The 13,936-nt window shown below is 34.8% G+C and overlaps 1 protein-coding gene across 2 annotated transcripts in view; it reads left to right on the top strand.

Moving 5' to 3' along the window:
- The first annotated feature begins 6,587 nt into the window (after positions 1–6,587).
- The window catches only part of LOC109088697 (plexin A3), a 165,412-nt gene continuing 158,063 nt past the window's right edge, over positions 6,588–13,936 (top strand). For both annotated transcript variants that reach the window (XM_042761750.1, XM_042761749.1), the window contains exon 1: positions 6,588–6,793. The gene's annotated coding sequence lies outside the window, so the exon portion shown is untranslated. The remainder of the gene's footprint in view (positions 6,794–13,936) is intronic.

Genomic DNA, 13,936 nt, shown 5'->3' with positions numbered 1-13,936 from the left:
TGCATCTGGGTTATTATCTTAACTAAACCAAAAAGAAGTACTACTAAAATAACTAAAATTAATAAATAAAAATAATACAAAAATAACCCAAAACTATACATAACTATACATAACATAAACATACATACATACATACATATATATATATATATATATATATATATATACTAGATATTCTATATACTAATATATATCTATATATAGATATATATATATATATATATATAGGCACATGGAAAAAAATAAAACCAATAATATAAAAAAAATTGTAAATAAAAATAATAAGAGGTAAATAGACATATTAAGAAAAATAAAACAATAAAAGAAACACACAACAAAATTACTAAAACTTTAATTATTTATTTTATTTCAGCTAGTTCCCAACGTGACATTTCTTTTTTTCATTTAGTTTAACTTGAAATACTAAAAGAAATAAAAATATAAAATAAAATGAATAAATAAATAAATAAAAAATGAATGAAAACCTTAACTAAATTAAAACTAATAATAAAAATAACAAAAGTACACAACAAAATTATCAAAACGTTAAATAAAATTTAAATAAAAACAGGACATCTAAAAATAAAATCTAATTCGACAAAAATATATTTAAAATCTAATTTAACAAATAATAATAAAATTGCATTTAACAAAAAAAATAGCATATTAATGATACTAAAATAACACTGCTGCATATCTTACACATTATTATTAAAATCTAACAATCCCCAAACTCTTAAATATTCTATTTAAAATTGTAACTTGTAACGTCTGTGCTAAAATTTATTTATCTTTTTAAGGAGAGGTGTGGTGATCAAAATGACGATTTTCATCTGGTGGATGATAAAATATGAACAAAGTCATATCAAAAACCAGAATTTAAGATGGAATTGCCTTTTTTGACCCATTCGCAACCACTTTGTAACACATTAGCAACCTTCAACTAACAACTACACTCAAGCCTTTCTATACAGACAAACACTGTTCATTTTTATTTCATGTAAAAATCTCATTTCCACTGTAAAAGTCTCTCTTTAATTATCTGTGGCAGGTTGTCTTCTGTTTACACATATGGCACAAGGAAATAACTTTCAAGTGAGTGTGCAGCGCTAGATGAAAGGGGTGAAATAAACTGCTTTACTGTGACAGGGGCAAATGAAGGACTACTGCTGGCACTTTAATAAGATCCCTCATCAGAATCCAGCCAGTTCCTTCCCAACCTTTCGGGGAGGGGGGCTTCTGTGGTTCAGACCCTCCAAAGTGCACACGTAATTTGACTAACAGCTGCAGTAGATTACAGATGCCAAATATATAAGAGAAAAGAGAAAAGCCGAACGGAGCGGTTCGGGGTGAAAAGCAGGCCCTGTCAGGGGGCCCGAGTGCCCAGCAGTAAAATGAGAGAGAGCCATTGTCATGCATGCTGCTCACTTTTTATGGTGACTTCTGCAAATTACAAGGATGTAGGCATCAATTTTCACATGGGGCTTCGCCACGGACGGGTGTGTGTTCCAAAAACGTTGCGCCATTTACACTTGCTTTATGAGCTCCAGCGAAACCTTCTGCTGCTGAGTTTTGTGCTGAGTTTTCCAGCAATTCAGTGAATCAGCTTAAGTGGTAAAAGTGGAGAGCACTTAAACAAAAGTATATTTTTAAAGAGAGGCAACAGAATATAAGTAGAAGGGGATGGTGTTTAAACATGAAATCTGAGTTTGAACCAAAAATAAACCATCTAAAAATGGGCTAAATGTGTATTATTATAGCAGTTAAACTATATATATGAATGCAACCTAACAAAGCCTAACTAGCTAATTTGTCAATAGTTAGTATTATCTAAGTGATTTTAGATGAAATTAAAAAGACATTTCATAGGAAGAGCAAGACATTACATGCAGAGTACCTTGATACTAACCTTGTTTGTTTGTTTGCATGCCATACTGAAATGCATGTAGTCTTGTAAAAACTAATATGTGCTTTGATCAAAATATGAGCTTCAGATTTGTGCTTTTAAATGCTTGATTGCCTGGACCCGTTTACTTTTTCTCAAAATTTTTGATTAAGAAGACTGTGGGTCGAAACAAAAGTAATTGACATTATGCCACATATGCTGGTTTTGGAACTGAACCCGCAACATTCAATTAAGAGATAAAAGAAAGAAAGTGTTGCATGACTCTCTCTCTGTTGCATCGCTGATTCAACTTCTTTTGTGGTCTATGTTTAAATTTACGTTCTCATAGCAATCACATGAGCCTGTCTGTGTGTTGCAGCTGTATGGTTTTCATGGTTCTACCAGACAGATTATAAAATAACCTGCAGGTTTTCTGTTGACAGAGCTCCTCCAGCCACCAGGGGGCAGTGAGGGGTACAAGAGGTTAAAGATCACGCATCAGGGCTGTTGTTTGCATATATTCTGATAAATGATGCACTTTTGCTGATTTTTTATTCTTAATTTGTCTAAAGAATAAACAGACATGCATGTACCATGATAATTACCATATCCAGTTCTCAGTTAATTTTCATTTATATATTAACCATCACAAAAGTTGTTCTGTCAAAAAGTGTTAAGATCTTCATAGAACTTAATTTTTTTATATGGTTATTCACATGGTATTCATATGGCATTTATATGGTCACACGTTTGGAATAATTAAAATGTTTTAATGTTTTTGGAAAAAAAATGTTTAGCTAAGCTAAGCAGCCCTCTTTAAGATGACTAAATAGTTTTAGCATTAACTAAAGCAACATTACAAGGTGTTTAAGTGCATAAATGCATTCACTTGATGTGGTCACTTTGATGATTTGATTTGATCGCTTTGGATAAAAGTGTCTGTTAAGTGCATAAATGATGTGCGGTATCTTTCAGAACAGTAGGTGGTTGTGCTAAATCAATGTTGAATGCAAGTAATAAAAATATATCTGGGTAATCATATGTAGTCAGGATGGCAAAATAAGAAGGGTTATCAAAGGAATAGTTCACCCAAAAATGAAAATGTACTCACCCTCAGGCCATCCAATATATAGAAGAATTTGTTTCTTCTTTAGAAGAGATTTAGAGAAATTTAACATTACATCACTTGCTCACCTATAGTTCCTCTGCAGTGAATGGGTGCCGTCAGAATGAGAGTCCAAGCAGCTGATAAAAACATTACAATAATCCACATGTAATAAAGTCTCCTGTTGTCCTCCAAAATCCACTGACGTATTAGAACTGTTTTGGACTGTTTTTCTTGTAAACAGTGCGTAATCTGTGCATATTTCTCTCCTGATTCAGACGCGATGACTTGTTCCCTGGAGAAAGCAATATTATGGATAGAGGACTTGCATTTTTAGCCTGAAACAATAGCTTGATGATAAAAACGTCTCGATGATGAGCTTTTCACTTCACAATACATTAATTGATGGAATGGTGTAGTGAGGATTACTTATGGATTATTGTGATGTTTTTATTTTTTCTTGAAGGGCCAGAGAGTAATTTTTCAGCAAAATGTATTTTTTGGTTGAACAATTCCTTTAATCTTTTAAAAGGGAGAGATATGCTTTTTTGCTGTCTATGTCACAAGCTCTGTGTCAAATCAAACTTCGCTGTGCTATGTTTGTCATTTGTTAGCTGCAAGTCAAAATAAGTATATACCAGAAAAAACATATTACATGTTAAATCACAACGCACTACCTAGATTTAATTCAGACATATTTAACTAACTTATTTAACACACACACTTTTCTAAGCAAAACCAGTCACAACTCACCATCATTGAACTTGGGAACCCGAATCACAAGATTGATATATTTCAGAGTTTGATTTTAAACTTATCTTGTGTACTTTTCCATGAAAAACGCTTCTTTTTTCCAAGTGGAATCAGATTGAACATGGGAACCTGAATCACATGATTGATAAATTTCAGAGTTTGATTTTAAGCATATCTTGTGTACTTTTCCATGAAAAAAGGTTCTTTTTTCCAGGGAAAACCAGTCACTCAACATGACTAAACTTGGGAACCTGAATCACATGAGTGACACTCTTAGTAGATAAAAACCTGTTTATAAATCTGATTTCACAATGAAACCAACGTCAACGCATCCATGCAATGTCATGCTGTAACAGTGTTTTGCTCTGATGAGGTTTGCAAGGACAAACCACACTTTTTCATCGGCCCTGGAAGTTAGTTTCCTCCCACATACTTCTCCTTTTTCATGCATTTTCCAACCCGTCTTGTTGGGCCACTGCATGTGCACGATGGCACCAAGCAGCACCATCCTCCAAAATCCCGATGCGGTTGGAGAACCGATGACTACGGCCTGCTGGGATCAAGTGGCTTCAATTACAGATGCTCACAATTACAGAGGAAAAGAACAGGGTTGGGCAGAACATGCCAAGCACAAACACTGCCTGGATCACAGGAGCAGAAGGAGGGGTAGAGCAGGATAGTCAAACGTTACCATCCCAACCAACTGCCGTCGGGTTATTTTGGGATATTGTTAGTTTCAGAGTTTAGACACTAACTGGACTTTACTTATTAGTTAGGATTAGATTTAAACTTTGTCTTTGCATCTGAGATTTGAGACTTATTTTCCTGGAAACTACTTGAAATTTCCCTTCCAGAGTCAGAGGTTGTAAAACGCATATTAGTGAAGTCATTCTAAAGACTATTAGCTCTTATGATTGAAATGCCATAGGCATGGATTTGTAGATTTGCTGTGTTTACATGAGGCAATTTTGGTGTTTGTTTACTGTGGAGTGTCATTTTCCCTAAACAGCCATTTAATGGGCCACATGATTTGAATAACAGGATTGCGTGGCTATTTGCTCGAAGATTACATCAAACTTCATTAAAAGCAAATAGCAAAGGACAGATCTGCTGCCTGGTAGCATCTCCTGCACAAATAATTCAAAAAATTACACTCTGAACCACATCATAAAACATCCAGAATGCATTTGCTTAGCGTAAATATCATTTGACCTCTGCCGTGTGACCTCTGTGAAACATTTTACTTGCAAAATCAAAGTGTTATAGAAGATCAAAGAGCAAATCTGATGCTTGAACACTTCTGACCTAGTGAGGAGCTCCCAGAAGAATGTTTTAATACTCAGATGATGCTTTTTTATAGCTCAGGAGGCTTGTTGGAGATCTCCGTTATGCTTCATTGAGGTATCAAATTCGTCTCAGATGCAAGTCTTAAAAAACACATTTTCACACAACTCAGATCATTTGGCTTTATAGGCTCATATTGTTCATTGTTGAACTTCTGATCGCAAATTGGCAAATCTGAGCACAGTTTGAGACAGTATTAAGCTCTTTTGAAACTGTAGAGGATACTTGTGAGATTACACAGTGTTCTTTTTCTCAGTAGAAACAACTGAGATGCAGAAGACTTAAGCAGGAGTTTCAATTTGCTCTCCATTTAATCTTATTCTTATTATTCTTAAGTATTCTTATTATTTAAATTTTCCATATATATATATATATATATATATATATATATATATATATATATATAAATCACAAAACACACCACATGTATATATATATATATATCTATATATATATATATATATATATATATATATATATATATATATATATATATATATATATATATTCAAATATACAATAAATAAATAAATAAATAGAAAAGGCTAAGATATATTTACATAAATATATTTCTACCAATATATTTTGGCCATTTGTTTTGTATATTTTTTTAAATTATATTTTATATATTTTACCATATGAAGGCTGAAACTAAATATATTTTACATTTTAAAGAATGCATTACTTGAATTTCACTGCTTACGACATATTTAGCATATTTTAGACAGAAACAAAATAGTTGTCTTATGGGCACAGACACAAAAATAGAAATATATTGTTAGACGATGTTTTGTGCCATTAAAAAGAAGAACGTTTTCATTCTGGATCGCATTTGTTTAAATACTTTTGCATTCGCTGGTAAGTGTGACATTAATCAATAGTTTCGGTTCGTTTTCCCATAAGAGAAAGAATATGCATAAACGCATAAAATATTTGGTCAACTTTTAGGAGAACACTAGCATATAGATTACTTTAAAACGAATAAACATTGACTAAAAACCACAAAAGTCCAAATTTGATTTCATAAGAATAGAAGGGGGAACTTAAATTAATGTCCTCACGGTGGTATCTTCCTTTTTGGGTGATGCATTAATTTTTGTTGACTGGAAGATTAAATGATTAGTCTGTATTTATTAGCAAAAAGATGGAACCAATTTCTCATCTCCCAGCATTATGACCTTAATTGTTGTAATCCAGACCCATCCGTCTGTTTTTACAGTCTACTCAACATCTGGGTTGCTAGAGAATCCTAGATGAAGGGCGGGATGATGCCATTCAATATGACAGGGATGATTGACAACAACATTGTAAAAACTTTTGTGCGGTTCTTAAACTATGATAAGATATTCCGCTCTGTCTTAAGATGAAAATAAATATTAAACTCAATCATTGTGTGTCTGAGTTATACTAAGTCCCCGCAAAACATATACGCGTTACATACGAGTCTAGCCTCTCCCCTACCATACGAATGGTACGCTCCATTTTAAAGCGATAGCTGCGAGTCCACGCTTCTATAGTAAAGCGCGACGCTTTCTTGAGGTACGGACTGGAGAATACCATGCCATCTACGCGTTGAGCGCATTTACGGTTTCATACGGGCGTTTTGCACAGGACAATAAAGCGATATCTCCGAATCTGTCCGCGATAAGCACCGAGAGGCTCTACAAAACCCAACTGTGGATGTAACTGTTGCACTTTGAACACAGGTACGAGTGATGAATGATTCATTCTGATGCATGGCTTTATTGTAGCGAAATTGTGAATGCATGATCTGGAGATGTAACGCATGCTTCTTTTTCCACAAAAAAACAAAAAGAACAACACGATCTCGTAGATGAGAGGATAGATAGTTAAACTGCTGTGTGGAAATGATCCTGATGGATGTGGTCAATAAAGCCAGCAAGAACAAAGGGGGCATTAAAAGCAGTGTTTAGCGAAAAGGGGGTAAAATATCCGTGCTTTTGTGTTGTGCATTAAAAAATGCATTGAAATGACTTGACTGTTTTTTAGTAGTCAATACACAATGGATATTTTTTCCAGTCTTGTCTGTTGGTGGTTGTGCATGGATCTAACACATGCATATTGACATTTCAGATGGAAAGTTGCTTTGCATAAACCTCACAGACCACAATCAGGGGTCATAATTCAAGAAAATAGCATTGCTTTAGTTAATTAAGACAAACCGATTTTAGTAGATACACGGAAAATGTGAAATCAATCTGTTTGTCTGTTACATCTGTAACAGTCACATGACTAAAAAATCTCGTTTCCTAAATTACCCAAATGTTGTTCCTCCCATTAAAGCCTAAAGTTAAATCAAGTGTATTGCTTAATTTGCTCATTGGTTTTGTTTATTTCCTTGCATGGGTAATTGATGCGTTGAGATCCCCGCGATAAGATGCAGTTGATTGTACAAGGTCTGTTCATTGAGTGCCAGTTTAATCCATGCATGGGTGGAGAGGAGAGGGGCTGTGGCTGCTTGCAGAAGCCGGCTCAGGGATGCTCTCACCCGGTCTGAGATTAGAACGAGCTCCGCTGGAGGATGTTCGGTGCCGTGGAGAAGGGGAACCGAGCAAAACGCTTTTTACCCCTAAAACAGAAAACAAATCTCTAAATCTCCAATCTTTCTCCATCTCTCACTATATATATCGCAGTATATGCGTTTGGGGGAAATTACAATCTGCATGAGAAAAAAAAAATGCATACAATTACATCCAACGCTAAACATAAAACTTATATTTAATATGGAATTTAAGTTGTAACATTGTAAATAATAATAATAATTGCATACATTATTATTATACTTTTTATTTTTTTATGTAATTTATTTTATAATGCATATATATATATATGTGTGTGTGTGTGTATATATATATATATATATATATATATATATATATATATATATATATATATATATATATATATTATTTTATAATATATTTGTGTTTTTTTTATATTTTTACCTATTTATATATATATAACATATTTGTGTGTATATAGATGGATAGATATAGTTTATATGTACAAATATATACATTTTATGTATGTGTTTATGTCTCTCTCTCTATTTATACAATATTTTATATAGATAGATATACACATAATCAGTCAATATTTATGTATTTCCAGTAGTTTTGTATTTTATTTTGTAATCTGATTTGTTTGGAGACTGAACAATAATAGAGATTCCATATAGATTCGGTGCGTTTTGCTCGATTGGCTCCTATGTGAAATGAAATTTTCTTTAGGATAGATGAAACTGCAGTGTAGCGAACCTAAATGGATTGATTTGTTCTGGAAATACCTCCATAAATAAATTCGATCAGTGCATTAACCGACAAATTGGCCATTGATGTAAAAAAAGAAAGTTGTTTGGAAGCAGGGAGACAACTGTCTGCTTTTATGGCTCTAGTACGTAGAACCGTTAAGCATCACAAGTTACCTGGCATTTTTGGTCACGTACATGTGTAGATGAATTATAGGCCACATGTTTCACCCCCCAGGACTGAAACGAACGCCCGTTGAATTAAAAGCAAGACTGCTGAATGTGTTTCAGCCTTAAGTACTAGTGTTTTTTTCTTGCTGCATCATTAGATGATGTTGTGTTGATGAGATCAGTGCTGGTTTATGAATAACCCGTTCTCATCAATTGAAGCACAGTTCTGCTGACCTTGTCCTGGCTGTGATCATCTCTATATCAACACAGCGACTGTCGCCCCCTGAACCCTTTTGTCAGGGCACATGCTATTTAGTTGTCTGTTTGATTACCGCCGGCCGAGCACCTGAGGATAAATCTCAACTGTAAATTTGTGCTGTGATTGGCTCGCCTCAGAGCAAGGTTACTGTCCTGCGTACTCTGGCCTTGTGATGTCAACGAGCGGCTTCGTATATCCTTGAGTGTAGAATAAAACGGCAGCGTTGTGCTCTCATCCTGTGAGTAAGCCATGAGTACAACTGCCATGTGGAGTCAGGGCTGGTGCTAATCACTGAACAATAGCTACTGTCTGTTCCCAAACCCTCTCGCTCTCTTTCTCTCTGCCTGCTGCCTTCCCAGTGGTTTAGGCTGCTGGATTTGTCTTGTCATATTGGATTAAGGTTTAAATGTCTAATTCGAAATGCTAAAGACAGTGTAAACGTCCTGGTCTTTGATTAGTAGTGGTGTGGAGATCGTATTAGCTTGTGGTGACCACGGGAAGAACTAAAGTATTATGTATAAAGTATATGGATTCTGATTGTAGTGTTGGTGTGAGTAGTAATTTACTTCTAAATATGAATAATTTATGTCAGATTCAAATTGCATTCCTAATGTTTTTGTGTTGGGTGACTAGTCAGTGGTTCAAGTTTTGTTAATGTAAAAAATTGTTTAGCCAATAAGTCATGGAAAGAGGGGTTTTCATTACTTCAGCTCATCAAATTTAACCAATTCCAACTAATTATTTAAAGTCACTTTGATATAATTGAAGTTGACCAACCTGTTTTATTATACTTACAAATTTAAGTTTTTAAGTTTAATTTACAGTGTGCCTAGTCATATAGATGCAATATTTAATATTTTGTGAAGGAAAATGAGACTGAGACTTGTTTAAATGGGTTTTATTGTTGTGTACCTGAATGTTTTTTTTAAGAATGTGACTTTTCTTGTGACACAAAATCTGTAAAAAATGTCTTAAATTATTAGATGTGGCAAAGAGTATTGAACATCCTGTCTATCACAGCCTCTTTTTCATTCAAAATGTAATATTTCCTACACTTAATAAAGTCTATAACTTTTTGTATCTTTGTTTTGTGCCTGGCAGTCAAATGAGTGACCCGAGTCATATTTAGGGACCATAATATCATAGAAATTTGAAGTTGAGCGGTTTTGACTTTGGTTAGTAAGTCAGTAAATTTAGTTTTATTTACCATTGCATCTTTATCATATCATTAGTGCTACAAATACACTGTAAGAATGTTTTAAAGATTGTTGCAGAGATTATCAGAGTAGTTTCTTTGTAATTATTTGTGAAATATTCTAGTGAATATTGTTTCAACACCAAATTAATTTCATTGTGTTTGCTATTCTTTCCCCCCCCCCCCTGCAATCATTTAGGAGTGAAAGAGAAGGTATGAGACTCGAAACTAAAACAACAAAAAGAGGAAAGAATCGGAGGACATGTTGAGGTTCCTCAGCCGCCTTTTGTTACCCTGAGAGCTCATAAAGCTCAGGGTCATGACCCTCAGAAGAGAAGCGCACTATATATAAGATGCTGAATTTTTTGGGGATTGAGAGTTCGGCCCTTTGTTGACTCAATATTGTGGTCACTCGAGGACAGAGCCTCTTATAGCCAAAGCAGCGTCTTGCCAACAGATACAGCAGATGATATTTGCCTCATACTCTCTCAGTTATATCAAATGACTTGGGTTTTATTTTACTTTGCTCTTTTTTTTTATTTGAAACAATATTTTTTGTAGAGAAAAAGAGGCATGTGAAGAATGTTTAAACAGTTTGCATTAGTATGAAACCATTTCTGACAATGGTTTTATTTTATATTTGGGTTATCAATAAATTAAAAACCCTAATTGAGCTAATTACATGATAAGCCAGTTAATTTGTCAAATTAAATCACGATTAATCACATATATCAATATTTGCTGAGAAAAGCCCTCTAAATGAAGATCATTCAAAGACATTGTTACTCTGGCAGAAGAAAGCATTGAATAGACAAGACAAAAAGTGGATTTAGAAATCAATATAATGATTATTTCTATATCATTGCATATAACTCTATCAGAGTCAACAGCGTTTTGTTTTGCAGTTGAGTTTATTAATTAATTAATTATTACTTATTAAAATTAAATTACTTATTGTTTAATGTATAGCTTTACAGATCGTTGTATACATTTGCATTTTCCCATGCGCGTCCTATGTTTATGTAACTTTTTTCTCCTCGTCTTCTTTTCCATTTAAAAAAAAAAAAGAAAAGGAAGAATAACAGATTTATGTTTATGCATTTATGATTCAGCAGACACCCCTGATTACCACAGTCACGATGATTAAATCGGATGAGGCAGCAGCATTATGAAGTTTATTTGAGATATTTACGCTTCCTGTCGGCCTGATGGGTCTCAGTGTGAATTCATCCATGTGTGATATTATGAGTCCAATCCTGTGAAAAGAGCAATTTTGATTCCCCCCCCCATTGTCTTTGTTCTAATCAAGAGCTGTTGACCCTCTTTAGAGAAGTGAGGAGAAGAGGATGCTGTTGTGAGTCCTTGATTAGATCTATTTCTCTTTCTCTCTCTGTGTAATCATTTTTGGTAAGTTTATCAATTTTCTCCCATACAAAGATTTACCATGGTGAACATGTTTTCCACTAAAGTAGCATAGTCAATTGCTGCTACTGTAAAAGCATAGTAAAAAACAACATATATATATATATATATATATATATATATATATATATATATATATATATATATATATATATATATATATAGAGAGAGTAGTTTTTTATAGCTCATTGGTAATTTTTTATATTCCCCATAAGTAATTTTTAATGAATTTTCTTCACGGACCCCATGTATCTTTCTGGAGTCCCCTTACTCCAATTTTATATTCTTGCATCAATATATTTTTTGTCCATTGGTAATTTTTTATGTTGTTTAGACAGAGACTGTGATTTCCATGGTAAATATTTTTATGGGTTATTACCTGCCTGTGTTGTTTAAAATCATTTAGTGCATGCGTCAAATCACAGCAGACAGGCTTCAGAACTTGTTTTGTTTCAGGTTTTCCCTGCGAAGGGAAATAAATGAACCTTTTCGGTGTTATTGATAGTTCACGGCACTTGATTCACCCCGACTGTAGCGTGTCAGATGATCGTGTGATTCTTTTCTGAACCACAAACCACGAGCTTTCATATCGCACAAAACCATCGTGACCCTCTCTGCCTGCTTTCACTGAGTTTCAACCGTGCTGTTGGACTCGAAGCCTCAATCTGAAACTGTCCATTATTTTTCCAGCAAGTGACCAAACTGATTGATGTGTTAATTCACCAGTGATGAAAAGGGGCAGCAGTGAGCTAAAATTAGTTGAAAAACAAGGCTAATAGATGAGTCCATTTCACCTTGGTGCTTTAAAACACACGCACACACACACACACACACACGCAAACATGTACTGGCATGTGATGTGGTTGGTTTTATGGGCTCAGCACTGCTCGTCTCATCAGGATTCAACCCAGCTTCTTGTTTACAGTTGAGGATGGGCAGAAAGGTCACAGGGGGGCGTTTGTCAAAAATATTGACGAGCTTGAGAAATTGCACAACGCCCGAACTGTCTGTCACCTTCTCGAATAAATATTTGTTTTGGGTCGTTGCAGATTTGCCAACTCTGTCGGTGCATAGACACTAGAATAGTGCAGGGCTATTCAGTTGGCGGCCCGTGGGCCCAATCCGAGAGAAGAGGCACACACACGCCTCAAATTGTTTTTGCTCTAATTAGTTTGTCCACAAGGTGGCAACACCGGCCTGGGCCGTTGTTTCACAACCGAAAAAGAAAAGGAAGACACTCACTTACAAGCGCTTATGTGAGGGGATTATGAGATATCCAGAACTCTAGTTTAAATGAGTATAATGACGGTTCTATTCGTCATATCTTCTAGCGAGATATAGCACCGAGACTGGACAAAGTTGATTGTCAAATGGAGTTTTGTTCGACTTTCCACATACGCTGCTGAGCCGCTTCAGCAGACAAAAACACACACAATTATGTGAAAATGTGTGGTTAAGGCGAGTTACCTCATAAACACGGTCTTAAATGAGTCCTAGATGACTGTAAAATGCCTGGAGAAAAGCGAATGTGTGTCAAAATTTAAAGTTGTCATTTTTCAGAGCCTGTTAAGTGTTAAAAATAATGGCTTTCAATTATATTGTAATGTTGAAAGGCTATAATTATTGACTAAAATTGAGGCAAAATGAATTTAATAGAGATATCAGTAACATTATTGGTATCAATGATACTGGCCTTCATTAACAGTATCCTACTTAGTAAAAATATGCCATATTTAAAATATACTATCTTTAAGTTGTTTCTTCATTAATTTGGCGGTTCAGTGTGAAATTATGATAACATAAATAACATAAAGCATATTCAGCTGTAAAATAAACATATTATACCAACAATAACATCATTGAAAGGTTAACATTAGTGCTATCAATCGATTAAAAAAAGGCTAATCAATCCCCCCCCCAAAAAAAAACATTGGGGTGACCGCCTCTACCCAGCCCCCTTCCAATTTTCAATTTGATAATCTGGCCCTCAATTGAAACTAATTGAATAGCCCTGCTTTAATGTACTGATGGACGCGAATGCTTTCGTCGACTTGTATCTGTGTGCTTTATCTATTCTCTGTTTTGACGGGAAATTTAGTGCAAATTATTTAATTTTGATATTATTTAGCATTTGCAGAGCTCCGTGGCCACCCATCGTGTGTTTACCGGTATGAAAACAGCTAGAAACACTATAAAAACTGTCAGATCAGCCTAATTTGCTATTGACAAGTACAGTAATGCTTAGATCTGAACAGATACCCCCTGACGCTTGTGTGACTATCTCTCTCTGTCTGTCTTTCCTGGGTTAAAACGTTCTGCTTAGGCATTCAGCTTTTTCACTGGGACCAGCCGGCTTCTACTGTGCTAATGAAATTACTGTGATTGCTGTTCAATAGCTTCTCCTGCAAATCAGGGAATGTATTACGATACGTCATTATAACACAATGAGCAAGGATTTCGGATTTTAGGAACCTGAAGTCTGCAGTGATTTTTTTCCAGGTTGTTCGCAGCGTTAAATTACAGGAATCTTTTTT

Source organism: Cyprinus carpio, chromosome A8, assembly GCF_018340385.1.
Source record: "Cyprinus carpio isolate SPL01 chromosome A8, ASM1834038v1, whole genome shotgun sequence".
Lineage (NCBI taxonomy): Eukaryota > Metazoa > Chordata > Actinopteri > Cypriniformes > Cyprinidae > Cyprinus > Cyprinus carpio.
Note: the sequence above shows the minus strand (reverse complement) of the source record. Positions and strands in the feature narration are given on the sequence as shown.